The sequence below is a fragment of the Eschrichtius robustus genome, chromosome 13 (genome assembly GCF_028021215.1).
Source record: "Eschrichtius robustus isolate mEscRob2 chromosome 13, mEscRob2.pri, whole genome shotgun sequence".
Taxonomy (NCBI): Eukaryota; Metazoa; Chordata; class Mammalia; order Artiodactyla; family Eschrichtiidae; genus Eschrichtius; species Eschrichtius robustus.
In genome coordinates, this window is record NC_090836.1 from 5,226,470 (window position 1) to 5,241,752 (window position 15,283).

Here is a 15,283-nt window from a genome sequence, read left to right on the forward strand (position 1 = left end):
AAATCGTTAGCTAGTAGGAAGCAGCAGCGTAGCACAGGGAGATCAGCTAGGTGCTTTGCGATGACTTAGAGGGGTGAGATAGGGAGGATGGGAGGGAGGCTCAAAAGGGAGGGGATATGGGGACATGTGTATGCATATGGCTGATTCACTTTGTTGTGAAACAGAAACTAACACAGTATTGTGAAGCCATTATGACCCAATAAAGATCTATTTTAGAAAAACATGATGTCTTATTATTTCTCATGATTTCTGTGGGCTGACTGGGCTTGATTGGGTGGCTTTTCTGCTTCACATGATTTCTGCTGGGGCTGGAATGGCCAAAGTGGCTCCTCCACACATGTGTCTGGCTCCCCTGCTGGGATGGCTGGACCAGCTGGGGGAGAAAGAATGGTGGTGCAGACCAGGCATCTCTCTCTTCATGGTGTCTCCAGCAGGGACCTGGACCTCTTTTACAGTGGCTTTTAATAATGTGCAATTCAGTAGTTTTTAGTGTATTCAGAGTTATGTGACCGTCACCACTAATTCCAGAATATTTCATCACCCTAAAAAGAAACCCTATACCCAGTAGGAGTTAGTCTCAGTTTCCTACCTTCTGTTCCCCAGCCCCTGGAAATCATTAACCTTCTGTCTCTCCAGATCTGCGTATTCTGGACATTTCATATAAATGGAGTCACAAAATAGGTGGCCTTTTGTGACGTTTTCTTTCACTTAGCATAATGTTTTTAGGGTTCATCCGTGTTGTAGACTGAATCAATGTTTCATTTTTTTTATTGTGTATAGTTGATGTACAATATTATATAAGTTTCAGGTGTACAGCATAGTGATTCACAATTTTTAAAGCTTATATTCCACTTACAGTTACTATAAAATCGTGGCTACATTCCCTGTGCTGTACAATATGTCCTTATAGCTTATTTTATACGTAGTAGTTTGTACCTCTTAATCCCCTACTCCTATCTTGCCCCTCCCCGCTTCCCTCTCCCCACTGGTAACCACTAGTTTGTTCTCTATATCTGAGAGTCAGTTTCTTTTTTGTTATATTCACTAATTTGTTTTAACTTTTAGATTCCACATATAAGTGATATCATACAGTATTTGTCTTTGTCTGACTTATTTCACTAAACATAACACCCTCTAGGTCTATCCATGTTGTTGCAAAAGGCAAGATTTCATTTTTTTTATGGCTGAGTAGTATTCCATTGTGTGTGCATATATATACATACATACATACATACATATATATATATATATATATATATTTATTTATTTATTTATTTATCCATTTATCTAATGATGGACACTTAGGTTGCTTCCATATCTTGGCTGTTGTAAATAATGCTCTATGAACTTTGGGGTGCATGTATCTTTTCAAATTAGCATTTTCGTTTTCTTCGAATATATACCCAGGAGTGGAATTGCTGGATCATATGGCAGTTCTATTTTTAGTTTTCTGAGGAAGTACTTCATTCATTTTTATACACTGTGTGGATAGACCACCTTTTATTTATTTATTCATCAGTTGATGCACTTGGGGAGGATTTTAGTACTAGTCTGAGCCAAACTTGAAACCGATAAATGATGAGTAACTTTTTCCATTTCCTGATCCAGTTGCTAACATGACAAAACCACTGATTGAAGAAGGTTACGTGCAGGGCCTGTGAAGGTGAGACGCGCGGTGAGGCAGAAATGGGACGGGTGTGATGGAATGGGGAGCTTCACCTACTAATGAGGAGAGAAAAGTCAAGGTCATCCAGGGGCTCTTTGTGCAAGTGTTCTCGAAAGTGAGGTCTGTCTGCTCACCGCTCAAAAGCCAATAAAGAGTCAAGGTTGGTGGAAGGGAAAGTTTGCTTTATCTCGGAGGCTGGCAACCAGGATGGGTGGGGAGGGCGGACTCGTGTCCAAAGGCCGACTCCCCCACTGACAATCAGTGGACAAGAGCTTTTAAAGTGGAGTTTAATGGGTGTATAGGTGGAGGGAGGGGGCTACATGCAGAAACGGCGCAGTCAGCTCTGACAGTCGTCTTGAAATTGGTCATGGGTGGTCTGACCAGCGTCATCTTGATTGTTGTAAGTACAGTTAGTCTTCAGTTCCAGGGTCAGTTTGTTCCCGTTTCTTTGAGGCTAATTCTCAGAGCTGTGGCCTCTTATGTCATGGCTACAGCCTGGTCATCATATAGTTAACTCTTCCACCTGGTGGAGGTTTCAGTATCTATAAGACAGCTCAAAAGACACGGCTCAGAATATTATCTATAGCCCTTGAGGAGGAACTAAAGGTCCTTGACTTTGCTTAGTGACTAACCTATTATTATTTGGTCTTGTTTGACTGCTTTCCTTTGCTTCTGCATGCTCTCACTTCTCTGATTTAACTTATACTTTGGCTAAAATTTTTCTACAGACAGAAGTCAAGCGGAGGACGTGGGGGTGGGAAGCACCACACGGTCCTGCTCCGTTTCACAAGGACTAAATCTGAACTCTGTCTGCAGCTCTGACGATGAAGCCATAAAGCCACAGGCTGAAAGGAGTGCTTGTTCCAGGGGTGGGAGAGAGCCCAGGGGTGGTTTCAACCTTGTCCCCTATTTCCCCTGGAAGCCCTGTTGGGAAGCAGCCAACCACACTCCTTCCTGGAACGTGCGTGACTCTCACTGTCCTTTGCACGACAATCTGCCAAATCCTGTTATTAATGGAATGAATGATGTCCTTGTCCTCGCTGGCAAAGGCCCACGTTGTACAAAGGCCCGCTGCTTCATGTTTTGGGGGGGGGGCAGGGGTGAGCCATCCTGACAATGAGCTCTCTCAGGTCAGCTTTGGGGGGAGGCCCTGGGGGTGCAGCCCGTCCCCTGCATGCCCTACGCTGCATCCGAGCTGGAGCGTCTAAGCGCAAAGCAAGAAATGAGGCCAGAGCGCATCAGAGCCGCGGCTGCGTCCTCTTGGAGGGACAGATTCGGGGTGGGGGGGGGACTGTGGTGACGCGTCAGGCTCCCTTAGAGCTGGGCAGGGCTCGCCGACTGCTGGGCAGGCACCGCTGTCCACGCCGGGCATCGTCCCCCGTGACCCCCTCTGCACCGCATCGCTCCCGTCCGCCTCACTCTTTCCTGTCCCTCCTTCCCTGTTCCCAAGGGTGGCCGTCCAGCCGTGCCTTGCTTTCCTCTGGCCCCTTGTCCGCACCCTGCAGCTGCTCAGGAGAGGAAGGGCGAGCAGGAGAAAGGAAAGTAGACAGAAGTGGGTGTGGCTGAGGCAAGGAGGGCTGATCGAGGCAAATACAGACAGAAATGCGGGAAGCTCCTCGAAGAATGCCATCTCCGACACACACGTGGGCACACCCGCACACGCACACACGTGCACACACATGCATCCCCCCCCCCCCATCTTGTCTCCAGGAATATTCTATTCAGGAGTGAGGTCCTCAGGTTTGGAACCAGTTTCCCCGAGTCCTGGTTGAGGAACGTGCCTCCACTAGCCTGACGTGTAGCTGGGGGGACTCTGGGGAAATTAGCAGAGCCAAGAGCCCCGCCCTCCCCCCCCCCCCAATTCACCAGAGAGCCAGGTGTCAGAGGCTGCGCCCACCTGACTCTGAGCAGCCACTGCATCCACAGCAGGACGGGACAGATGCTCGGAAATGCTTGTGTGTGTGGTTATTCATTTTGACGCCCTCCTGCACGCCACTCTCTGAAAAGTTGCGTCACGTAAGCTGGGACTCCCTCTTCTTATTGGGCAAGGCCACCCTTTGATTCTTTTCGTCCCAATAGAGCAAACCACGGTATCCCAGGAGACTGAGGGGACGGTGTAGTTCTTGTCAAGTGCATGGGTTCTAGAGCCAGGCTGCCTGGGTTTGAACCATGGCCCTGCTACTTAGGAGCTGTGCGACACTGCACAAGTTACTTAACCTCTCTGTGCCTCAGTTTCCTCAGTAAAAGCTGCTGTTGAGAGTACTTAGCTCCCGGGTTGTGAGGATGACACCAGTTAGTGTGTAGCTGGTGTGTAGAACAGAGGGTGGCCCATGGCAATGACCTAACATGGTAGCTGGTATGTGATAGTGTGTGTGTACCATTCCCCGCGATGCAAGGTGTCGCCCACACAAGTTCCAGCTCGCTGCCCTCAGGTAGGCATCCTGCTCACCTCATGGCCTCAGAGGTGGCTTAGCTTGCCTTGCACGTGGGCAGCCAGGGCTCTGTGAGTCTCGGGGTAACTGGGTAAGGGGGAGGGGAGGTTTTTATGCCTTTTGTTGCTTTGCTTGGGGCAGAAGGAATCCACGGTGACATCGGTCACAACCTTATTTTGCAGTTGTGGGATGTTGGAAGGTAAGCTTTTCCCTAAGCTCCGTGACCTATAGACCCAAGGGGTATTTAATGAGGGGGAGTGGGCGTCGCAGGAGACCCATGGTCTCCTCCCTCAGGGCAGGTCTGTGCCGTGCTCGGAGAAAGGACGCTAGACTGGCGTGGGTCCTGCCTACACGTCATCGTCCCGTTCTCTGGATCCCACCTGCTTCCCAGGGGTTAGGTGGCATCGTGGCATCTTGGGTCCTGTACAGGGGGCTTTCCAAGGGTCTCCCATAACAGGTGTAAAGTTATCTACCTGGAATGGGTGGTATTGTGAAGACACAGGTGAGAGCTGCCCGCAGAGGGTGACCACAGACTTCAGCACCGTGTTTATATCCTCCGGACATCAGCCTGGTAGATGCCGTATAAGGTCGTTTCCCACGGGGAACTGACGTTTACTCTGCATGGCCAACCTCACAAGCTAACCTCCGTGGTACCCACAGTGCCTGTCGCAGGGGAGGGAGGAGGGATGAGGAGGAGGCTTGTGGCAGAGGAAGGTCTGGCGTTAAACAAGGAAGACCAACGTGGAGAAGGAAGTGGCCTGTCCCCTCTGAGGATGGGAAGCGGGTGTGAGTTGCCGGGGAGGGCGAGGGGACCAGATTAGGGCGATGGCAAAGGAGAGCATCGGGCTGTGGGTGGGAGCATCCGGCTGGACTCAGGGAGCCTTGAAGTCCCAGCAGAATCACCTCACTTGATTCAATAGGAAATGGCATGGACTTACATGGGAAGCCACACAGACTTGTCCTCTGGCTGAGGCCCAGCTGGGAAACTTTCCCAGGCGGAGAGAAGGGCACGGGTGGCTCACGCAGGCGAAGAGACATGTAACCAAGCGTGTCCTGCCGGCCCTGTCGCTAAACCAAATCCTCACGGTGGGGATTATCCATGACTTTGTGTAGTTCTTCAAGTCTCCGAAATCCTCTTGGTCCCGAGCATGGATAATCCAGGTCTTACGTACACGTGCTCTTTCACAAGCCTTCACGAGACCGTAGTCTTGTCAGGAGGAGAAACTGAGGCTGTGGTTTCGGAGCTGCCCCAGAGTCACCGTGGAGCCAGACAGAGCATGGGCCGCCTGCCCCTTCATTCAGTGACCTGGCTTTTAAACCTGCTTCTTTCCCAGTATCTTAGAAAGAGAGGAGGAAAGGATATATTTAAGAGAGGGTATCGGGACAAACAACCATTTAAATTGCTTCTGCGTAAAGGCGGGGTGGGAATTCCTATTCCCCCGATATTCCTTCAGCCGATTGGTGAGCAGAGAGCCCGAGGAAGTGTGAGGGTTTAGCAGGTTCAGAAAGAAATACACTCAGTCCTTCACCGTGTGGGATGGAAGGGTGGAGGGAGGAGGGAGAGGTGAACCTAAGATGGGGGGCATAGCCATGAAGGTGTGGTGTCCCCGCGCACCTGCCTCTCTCAGGGGACCGCCTTTGCTAAGAAGGTGGGGCGAGGGACTTGGGGACCCTAAGAAGGGGGTCTGGGCCTCCCCCTGGGGGCTGACCCCTCTGACTTTCTCCCCATCCTCCCCGGGGCCGCCGCTGCCACCCTTTGCCCTCTGACCCTCTTCCCCCCGGGGGGGCCTCCTGCTTTCCTTCCCTGGGGCCGTGAGAGTGGCCAGGGTACCCGTCCAGGTGAGGAAGCCAGCCTCAGGTCCTGGTCCCCAGTAATTGTGTGAGTGTGAGCACGAGTGTGTGTGGGCCCGGGGCTGGGATCGCTCACGGACGAGAGCTCCGGAGTAGAGAGCTTCTAGCGGGTGGGGCCGCCCTGCCCTGGAGCCCGAGGACCTGTGGCCGGGACCCACTACCAACTCCAACACCCCGAGCGGCCAGAGCACGTCGGGCACCAAGCAGAGGAGCCGGGGAGGAGCGACGGGGGTGAGTGGAGCCCTGGGCGCACTGGGTGGGGCTGGCCTCGGGGAGATAGGGAGAAGCCACGATGCTCACAAGTGCTGCAGGTGGAGCGAGAAGAGGAGGACACGGGGGGGGTCCTGCCTCTCTGTCCCTCCCCGCAGAGGCGTGCCGCGCAATAGCCACGCCCCTCCGCTGGGCCCTGCGATCCGGGCGCGCTGGGGTGGGGTTTGCCAAGAGCGGCAGCGAAAGGGTGAGGACCAGGGCAGAGTGATGGCCGAGGAATCTCCGCGAAGGGGACCATGGGTGGTCGTCCACTGTCCAAGGGTGGGACAGCGGGGCTGCCAGCCCGTGGCCGGGGGTCCTAGACCCTCAGCTCACGCTGTGGCGGGGGGAGGGCGTGGGCGGGGGGAGGTGGTCTGCACAAGACCCCCAAACCCCAGTTCTACTCCTAGGTGCTCGCGACGGCCCGGGTCCTGGAGAAGCCCTGGAATAAATACTCGTGGGCCTTAGAAAACGGAGGTAGGAGGGGGTGTGACCTGTTGGCGTCGTTCTTATGTTTATTCCGCCCGGACTAATGCCAGACATTTGGAGGAAGAAGAGATGGTGACCAGCAAGGCCTGGGGAGCTGGGTGAGGGAGGGCTGGGTGGCCGGTGGGCCTGGTGGCCAGCTCAGCTGTCCCCCCTCCCCTTGCTTCTCCAGACCCGAGGCCGGAGTCCTGGTTTCTGGTGCACTGGCCGCTGTCAGTCTCCCTCCTCCTAGCCCTCTATCTCCTCCTGGTGGTGACAGGTCCTCGCCTCGTGTCCCGTCGGGAGCCTCTGAGGCTGGCAGGACCCCTCGCGGCCTACAACCTGGGCCTGGTGCTTCTCTAGGGGGTACATGTTCTATGAGGTAAGGCCGGTGGGGGGCCCTGCAGTCCTAGGGTCTCTTTTTTGGGGGTGCCGGGGGATAATTAAAACCACGATCTTCCCACGCGGACAGCTGAAAAGCCTTGATGGGGACCTGCAGGGGCTGGGGTCCTGGGTTATCTTTGGCTGCGATATCTTCCCTATGGAGACACAAATGCCCATGGCTAACACCCATTTTCCTCTTCCTGAAATAAAAAAGTGGAGGTCAGTGGCAAGCAAGAATGGAATTCATTCTCCACCTGCACCTAAAAACCCACCACCACCTCCTGTTTCTGCCGGGCTCTGCTAATTTCAGCCCAGTTTTCTGATCCTTCCTGATGCCTTGTTCTCAGCAAATAGTCCGTCAGCCAGTGTGCACCGTGCGTGTGCTTTGTGCCAGGCTGTGCCAGACCTGCAGGGTCACCGCCGCGTGAGGCACATCTGCCCTCCAGGTGCCAGAGGTCTAGGGGGAGATGGATGCAGAAACAGGTGATTGCAAGTCAGTGCAGGCGGGGCCATAGAGAGCATGCACCCGGGACAGGGCAGGCAGGGGCGACAGGGACCCCGCTGGGGTGTCCGGGAAAGCTTTTCAGAGAAAGTGGTCCTGGCGGCTGACATGTAAAGTGGTCCCCACAACGAGGCCGTGCGCTGCAGCCTTTGTGAAGATCTGCCCATCCCATCCTCTGTCAGGAGGCACGGTGCAGGCCCTGCTCACCTGCCTTGCAGCCCCGCCGGGTCAGGCCCAAGGCCCTGGCAGCTGACTGTTTTTCTGCTAGAAATGCTCTTCTCCCCTGGTGCCCAGGCAAATCCCCGCACGTCCTATAGACTCAGGCCTTTGTCACCTCTCGTGAAGTTTCCCTGACTCCCCAGGGCTGGGTTAGTTGTCCCCTCACTTGCTTTTCACGTCTGCTCTCTGTGGTGGACGGGCATCCCCACCAGCTGGCGAGCTCTAAGTGTGAGCGTCTGCGTCTCCCCAGCTCCAAGTTCAGTGACCTCCTTTGAAATCAGCCGGGGTGGGAGGATTTACACCTTGGGAACGGGCAGACACTGCCAATCAGCCCCTCCCCGCTGAGAGCCTGCTAGGCATTGACCAGCAGCATCCCGGACTCTGACCCACCCCTGTTTCATCACGTGCACATTTGTCTGTCTCCCCTCCAAATGGCAAGTGCTTCAAAAGCACGGCCATCTCTTACTTCTCTTTGTAAAGACAGGCCCCACATAACGTCTGGTACCATGTGGAAGATGCTGATACCTTGTGAGACATGTCCTAGAATTTGTCATTTAATTGTGGTGACAAATGACTGCTGCCACCGCGATCCTCTGAAAGTTTGCTGTGCCCGTGTTGGCTTCCTGCTCAAAAGCCCTCACTAGCTCCCTTTGCCAATATAACCTGAATGGAGAGGCCCTCATGTAGGGATTTTTATCTGTTTTATCATCGAGGTGGCTCGGGGCTCAGCGCGGGGCCCAGCGTGGAGAAGTGTTTGGTACCAGTCGACGCATCATTGTCAAATGAGTAAACAAATGATAAAATTCAAGTTTCTTAAAGCAACCTTCAAGACCCCTCATGAACCGATTCTGCTCTCTCTCAACTTCTGTAGCTGCCCCTTCCCTGGTAGAAGTCTCCACTTGCAGCCCTGGAGAGTTGGGAGAGGTCCAGACACTCTCCTCCTGGCATGAAGCTCCCTCTCCCTCCCCTCCGTTTGCCCACGGCCTCCTCATTCACAGCCGGCTACCAACTTCTGGGACATCTCCTGTTTCTTACTCTTCATCTGGCCTCAACCTTGAAAGTGAGGATGGTTTCCTGCATCCTCAGGGAAGCTCTCAGCTTCTCGGGGGCAGGGGGTGCTGATGTGTGCACGGCTTCATGTCCCCTCCTGACTTACGGTCTCACACACAGTAGGTGCCCAGTGTGGGTTTGTGGTCCATATTTGCCCCCATCAGAAAAAAAATTGGAGACCAGCAAGATGTATGCAAGTCCTAGCCTCTGATCTAGCCAGTGCACAGAGTTTACCTGGTTGGCAGTCGTTCACCAAGTGTCAGTGAGGGTTGGGGAGGGATGCTGGTGTCCAGAACATGTCCGGAGGTGGCACCAGCCTCTCGGGCCTTCAGCCAGTCAGGCCCCACCACGGTGAGGGTGGGGCAGGCGTCATGACTTAATCTTTTTCTGTTCTCTTCCTTTTAGTTCGTGGCCACCTCGCTCCTGGCTAATTACAGCTATTTCTGCCAGCCAGTGGACGACAGCCGGAGTGAGCTCGGGATAAGGGTATGGCAGGGAGTGGGAGGTTTGGGCCTGGAGAGAGGGTTCATAGGATGCACTTCATAAAAACCAGAACTTGACCCAGGTGCCATCACCCAAGAATTCCAATGGGAGGTAGTGACCTGCTTAGTTCAGTACAGGCTCAGAAGACCTCAGTTTGAATCCCAGCTCTGCCAGTTCCTTGCTGTGTGACTGTAGGTAGTTTATTACCTTTTACAGGCCTCATTTTTCTTATCTGTAAAATAGGGATAGTAACACCTACTTGATAAAAGGAAACAATTGGAAGAAGATTGAACCAGCTGATGTATGAAAGTGTTTAGCCCTGGGCCTGGCACACCTTGAGTGATAGCCAAGTAGTCGATATTTCATGAGTTTTAGCTGTTCTCTCTTTCAACCAGAAGCAGAACAAAAGTCTTCCTTGCAGCAAAAAATAAATTGAGCTGAGGCTTAGCAAGTCACCAGGCAGTGATGTCGATGTTGAATCAAGGGATATTGAACGATGGCTTCAAGTCTTGCTGCTCAAAATATGGTCCACGGACCAGTGGCATCAGCATCCGTGGAAGCTTGTTGGAAATGCAGACTCTCACGTCCCACCCCGGAGACACCGATTGGGCATCTGCTTTCCAACAAACAAGATCCCGAGTGATCCATGTGCTGGTTAAAAGTGATGAATTGGGAGATTGGGATCGACATATATACACTAATATGTATCAAATGGATAACTAATAAGAACCTGCTGTGTAAAAAAATAAATAAAATAAAATTCAAAAGTTAAAAAAAAAAAGAAAAGTTTTCAGCTAATAAATGAAGAAGGAATGACAAAAAAAAAAAAAAGTCATGGCTCCAGGCTGGGGCGTGTTTGGAGAGAGCTTCTGTTATCACTCCCAGTAGCTTCTCTTCCTCTTTTCTGTGCTAACAGGCATCCTCTTGCAGACAGGTGGGCGCCGTGGGAGCAGGGGGTACAGAGGGATTGTCAGGGTTGCCAGGGCGGGTGGTACCACCAGCAGGACAGTGGCCTGACTGCACGTCCCCTCCCTGCCCAGCAGATGGCGAGCGTGTGCTGGTGGTGCTTCTCAAAGGCCATTGAATTGCTTGACACGGTGGGTGCCTGTCCCTTGTGTAGAATTACTTCTGTCAGCCAGGTCTGGGGTGGTTTTGAAGACGCTGTGTGCTGACGCTTCTCTCCAGCATCCCTATTGGCCACTCCTGAGGCTGACCTCAGAGCCGAACCTTGGTCTCACGACCTGGAGGATGAAGGACGCTCACTGATGTAGCGTTTGCCCCCATTAGCAACCAGGTTCTAGGTTAAGTGAAAATAGGAAGATAAACAAATGTAAAAACCTGTTGCTATGTGGCAAAGGTCATCAGACAGCAAAGGCCATCCTTAAGTGTTATGAGGGAAAGAATCCCTTGTGAATTCTTGTGAATCCAGAAGGCTTGCAGGATTGCAGGGGTAGTAATAAAATCTCTCTCAAATGTGGGAAACCTTTGGGAATTTGTCTTATAATTGTCTGGGTCCTGGACTGAGTGTTCCACACCTGAGTTCTCTCCCAGTGCCCTGGGGGGTGGGGTAATATTGGAAAGAGCCCGATCTCTGAAGCCTGGCTGTGTTCACATCCCAACTTGTCTTCCTACTAGTTGTATAACCTTGGACAAGTTACTTAAACACTGTGTCTCAGCTTTGCTGTCTATACAATGGAGATGAGTATAAGCCACATACCATTATGAATGTTTATATAAGTTTTTATACATACAGGCACACATTAGGGGCTGTACAGGTGTTTGACTGGTGTTAAACCCTATTGGGTTTTAGCCTCCCCTCAGTACAACAGGCAGAATTGTCCTGTCCTTGGTAGTTGAGGCCCCAGGAGAAGAGTCTGGAGGAACAATGGCCCCAGAGCTGACTCTTTTTTTCTTCCTCCCCAGGTCTTTTTATACTACGAAAGAAGCCCAAACAGATCACCTTCCTGCACGTCTACCACCACGGCACCGTGCTCCTCAACTGGTAAGCTGGGGTCAAATATGTGCCGGAGGGTCAAGGTGAGTGACGGTCTTGGGCATCCCTGCTCCAGGACTTGTGGGGCGGGCCTCTGTCTGCTGGACTGAGCGCCAGCTCGGGAGGGTTGCATCCTTGTAGTATCATGGTTTGGTTCCCAGGTTCCCCTTCCCTGTGGCCATGACTCCTGGCCTCTGCTCCCATTTTCTCTCCGTTGCCCCACAGAGCATCCTAGCCACCCTTCTCTGGCATGCAGGAGGAGGCTGCTAGGAGATGCTCAGAGCCATCAGCCCAGAGAGGGCAGGGGGGGCTGTAAGCATCCTCATTTCACATCCTCTTAACCCCAGCCCACCATCGTGACCTCAGACGGCTCATGTGGGACATCCTCACGATAGGACCTTCCCAGGGCTCTTCTCTGTGGGGTGTGCAGGGGTGCACCTTGGAGGACTGAAACCTGAAAGAGAAAACCCAAGAGCACAGCCAGACCCGGCTCCACTCACTTCCCTCCATCTCCCCACCCCACTCTGTAGCCTTCTTTGCCGGGATGCTGAATTCTTTGGTCCATGTCTTCATGTACCTGTACTATGGACTGGCCAGTCTAGGGCCCCGCCTGCGACCCTACCTGTGGTGGAAGCGACATCTTACCATCCTGCAGCTGGAGAAAGATCCACTGGCTCCAGGGGCCTCAGATGAGCCCTGGCTTCTATTCTTGGCTGCACCAGTGACTTGTTATCTGACCATGAACAAGTCCTTCTCATCACTTGGTCTTCCTTAGCTTCTCAACTTGCAAAGGTCTAGTAACCATCTCGCTAGATCCTAGGACCAACCCTAACTCCCTGACATAATGTGGGGCTCAGATCGAGTCATTAACACGCTTCGGGCCTCAGTCTCATCTCCAGTGAAATGGGAGGGGTGGGCTGGGCTAGATGCCCTCAGAAGGCTAATGCCCTGCGAGTCTGTGATCACGGATCCACCCCCCAGGGCCTGGGGCCCCTGTGGTTTGGGGAGCACCATTGCCAGGTGCAGGTGACCACCTGAGCTGTCCTTCTTGGGGCTGAGGATGGATTGAGGTCGTCATCAGTGTCAACGTGACACGGCTGGATGGGGGCAAATGGGAGACCAGACGGAGAGAGGGGTCAGGAAGGTACTTAGCGTCACAGGTAGGAAAGCTTGGGGGTGGTGCTTCATAGTTCTTCTTCTTCCTGAGCTGTGGGAGGCCTGCCCCTGCTGGTAGACAGAGGGGATGACAAGAAGGTCAAGGGGAGCATCCCTCCCGTTCCTTAGCACTGCTTCTCACCTTTCCCTGTTGTCTCTTTCCTCTTGCACTTCCTCTCCCCTGTGTCAGTTTGTGGCCATTGCGGCCCACTCCTCCTACAATCTCTTTGCTGAGTGCCCCTTCCCCGATGGGTTCAATGTGGCCGTCCTCCTGTACTCCCTCAGCCTCATCACCTTTTCCCTCAGCTTCTACCACCAGACATATCTGAGGGGCAAGCGGGAGAAGCTGGCTTCAGGGACAGGACCAAGGGCTGAAACTAACAGAGCCAGCCCCAGAGAGAGTTTGGTGGACGATGCCATGACTTACATCCCACTCTGGCTGAGCAGATTCCTCTGGGCCCCCGCACTTCATCCCATGAGGGAGGGACAATACTCGCCTCCTTCCAGAGTTCAGGAGGACAGAAATGGACCAGCTTCCTGAACTCACTTCTCATGTGGATTTGTCACTGTTTGTACACCTCCTTCCTCTACTAGACATGATCCCCCCACAGGAGGGACTGTCTTACTCTCAGTGTTTCCCAGACCTGGCACAGCAACTCAATAAATGTGCATTTGGATCCCAGTCTTCCCCCACTGGCAGTCATGACCTCTGATGAGGAGCAGGGCTGGAAGCAGGGCTGGGAGCATGAAGGAAGTCAAGGCTGGCTTGATCTCTTACCTTGCAGGCTGAGTCGATGACTGAGAACATCCAAGGAGTGCCGGTCTGTGTGATTTCTAGCATGGCTGTGCAAACGGTCCCCCTGCATATCTCTCTGTCTGTTCATGAGTGCCCACACGTGTATTTACATAGTTGTATGATTCTGTGTGTGTGAATGGGGCGGCGGAGAGGGCTACACATATATGTCTGACTCCTTGTTTTCAAATCACATGTGTGATTCTGTTTATGATCTTCTCTGTTGATGTTTTTTGCTTGCCTCTTCTGTAAATCTCGGAAAATGCCACACTAGCAAATAAAAGCTATTGGGATCCATAACTCTCCTGTCCCAATGGGAGACATGGAAGTCCACAGGAGGTCTCCGAATACATGTTCCACTGAGAGCCTCCAAAAAGGGATGTGAGTAAAGGAGGGATGGGGTTAAACGAACGCAGCCATCCACTTCACAGAGAGAGAAACAGAGGACCAGCAAAAGGAAGTGTACCACTGAGATCGCGTGGGATGTTGGAAGCAAACATCTGCTGCGCTGTTTATGACCGGAACTGGATGGGCGCCTGGAATGCAGTTTTCCTGGGAGCTGCCTCTATGCCTGCAGGATGCTGTTCTCCTTCATAACCTCTCCCCGTAGCTCTTTTCCTTCACTCCGGAAGTTCTTATTTTGCCATAAGAACTCAACAGTCAAGAACATTAAAGACCTGCTGAAGTTTCTGCAAGGCTATTTGGGGACTATTTATCCATCAGGCACTCTAGTTAATTACCTCAAGGCCAGGCAGGGCTGCACCCTGTGGACAGAATGCTCAGAGAAAATTCCCTCCCAGTTATGCAGGATATGAACGCCTCCCACACACTTTTCCACAGCGGGTTGATTGCCTTTGCAGGTGGGGGCTTATTTTAAGGCAGTCTTTTTTTTTTTTTTTTTTTTTTTTTTACTGCATAAGAGTAAGGTCTGTTCATTTGCCTAACAGCCAGGGTAAGGGAAAGAGGAGTCATCCCAGAGTTCAGAGCTAACATTTGTTCTTTGTGGCTGCCTCTGACTGATTAAGTAGCACAAGAGGAAACGCTAAGTCCTGGATCACCTCTGAATGAAACAAGGTTTTGGCAGAGAGAGCTCAGTATTAAGCAGCATGGTGGAGAGGGTTTGGGGAAAAATTCTCAGTGAGCTGAAAGTGTCCATCCTTATTTTAACCTGCATTTTACTGTAACGACTCTACCTCATTCATGGCTGCTGGGCAGGATGTTGTATATCGGTATAGAGAGGTTGTGTGAAATTATAAAACACAAAGTTATTTGGATTTGTCAGAACACAGCCAGATCCCTAATTAACATGGCAGAAGTTCACGTCTATGAACATTTAAAGATAACGGGAAGCAAGAGTGCTGGTTAGATGTTTGAATCTATAACAGGGCTGTGCTATTGCCCAGAGAGTGTCCATTTGCCAAGACACAGAGGCCCAGATTGCCCAGGGGAAGGTCGCAGAGACAGAACGGGGGGGTTCCCCCCACTAGGGGGCCGGAGCTGCTGGTCTGGGTCCCCGGCTATCACTTCCTAAATCAGAGCGCACCTAATTCAAGGAGTGAAAACCACCCCACATGGAACAGCTTCCTGGTCCTCTCCCAGCTCAGAATTCAGTGAAGACCCCCTGCCTGTCCCCATAAGCATCCTGCTGTCCCACTCAGCTGTCCGTGCGTCCCCAAGGCTGCTGGGTCTGAGCAGGCTTCTGGAGCCAGGAATCAGAGGAAAAGGCCAATCTCCTTTCTGTCACCCTGCTTTCTCTCTCTCTTTCTTCAGTTCTCTGTATAAATGGAGCGGGGAGGGGGAATCCCTTGAAGAGAGAAAGCAGCCTCTGCCTTTGGTCTTTTGCCCCTGGGGAGTCTTAGGGCAAAATGTCTGTTACAAAGGAGAACTTTAGTTAGGGTTTGTGACTTCAGAACCTCAGATCAGGGCCTAAGACCTTATGGTTGTGTGAGTTTCAGGTGGTCAGCAAGGTGATATGATGTGTGGTGGAAAGAGGAGGGAATAAACTACCAAAGAAATGAAAGATCTTGGCCTCGAGGCTCTG

At 52.3% G+C, this 15,283-nt stretch overlaps 1 pseudogene; it reads left to right on the forward strand.

The window, feature by feature from the left end:
- Window positions 1-4,055: 4,055 nt before the first annotated feature.
- On the forward strand, window positions 4,056-12,990 carry LOC137775210 (very long chain fatty acid elongase 1-like; annotated as a pseudogene).
- Window positions 12,991-15,283: the final 2,293 nt, after the last annotated feature.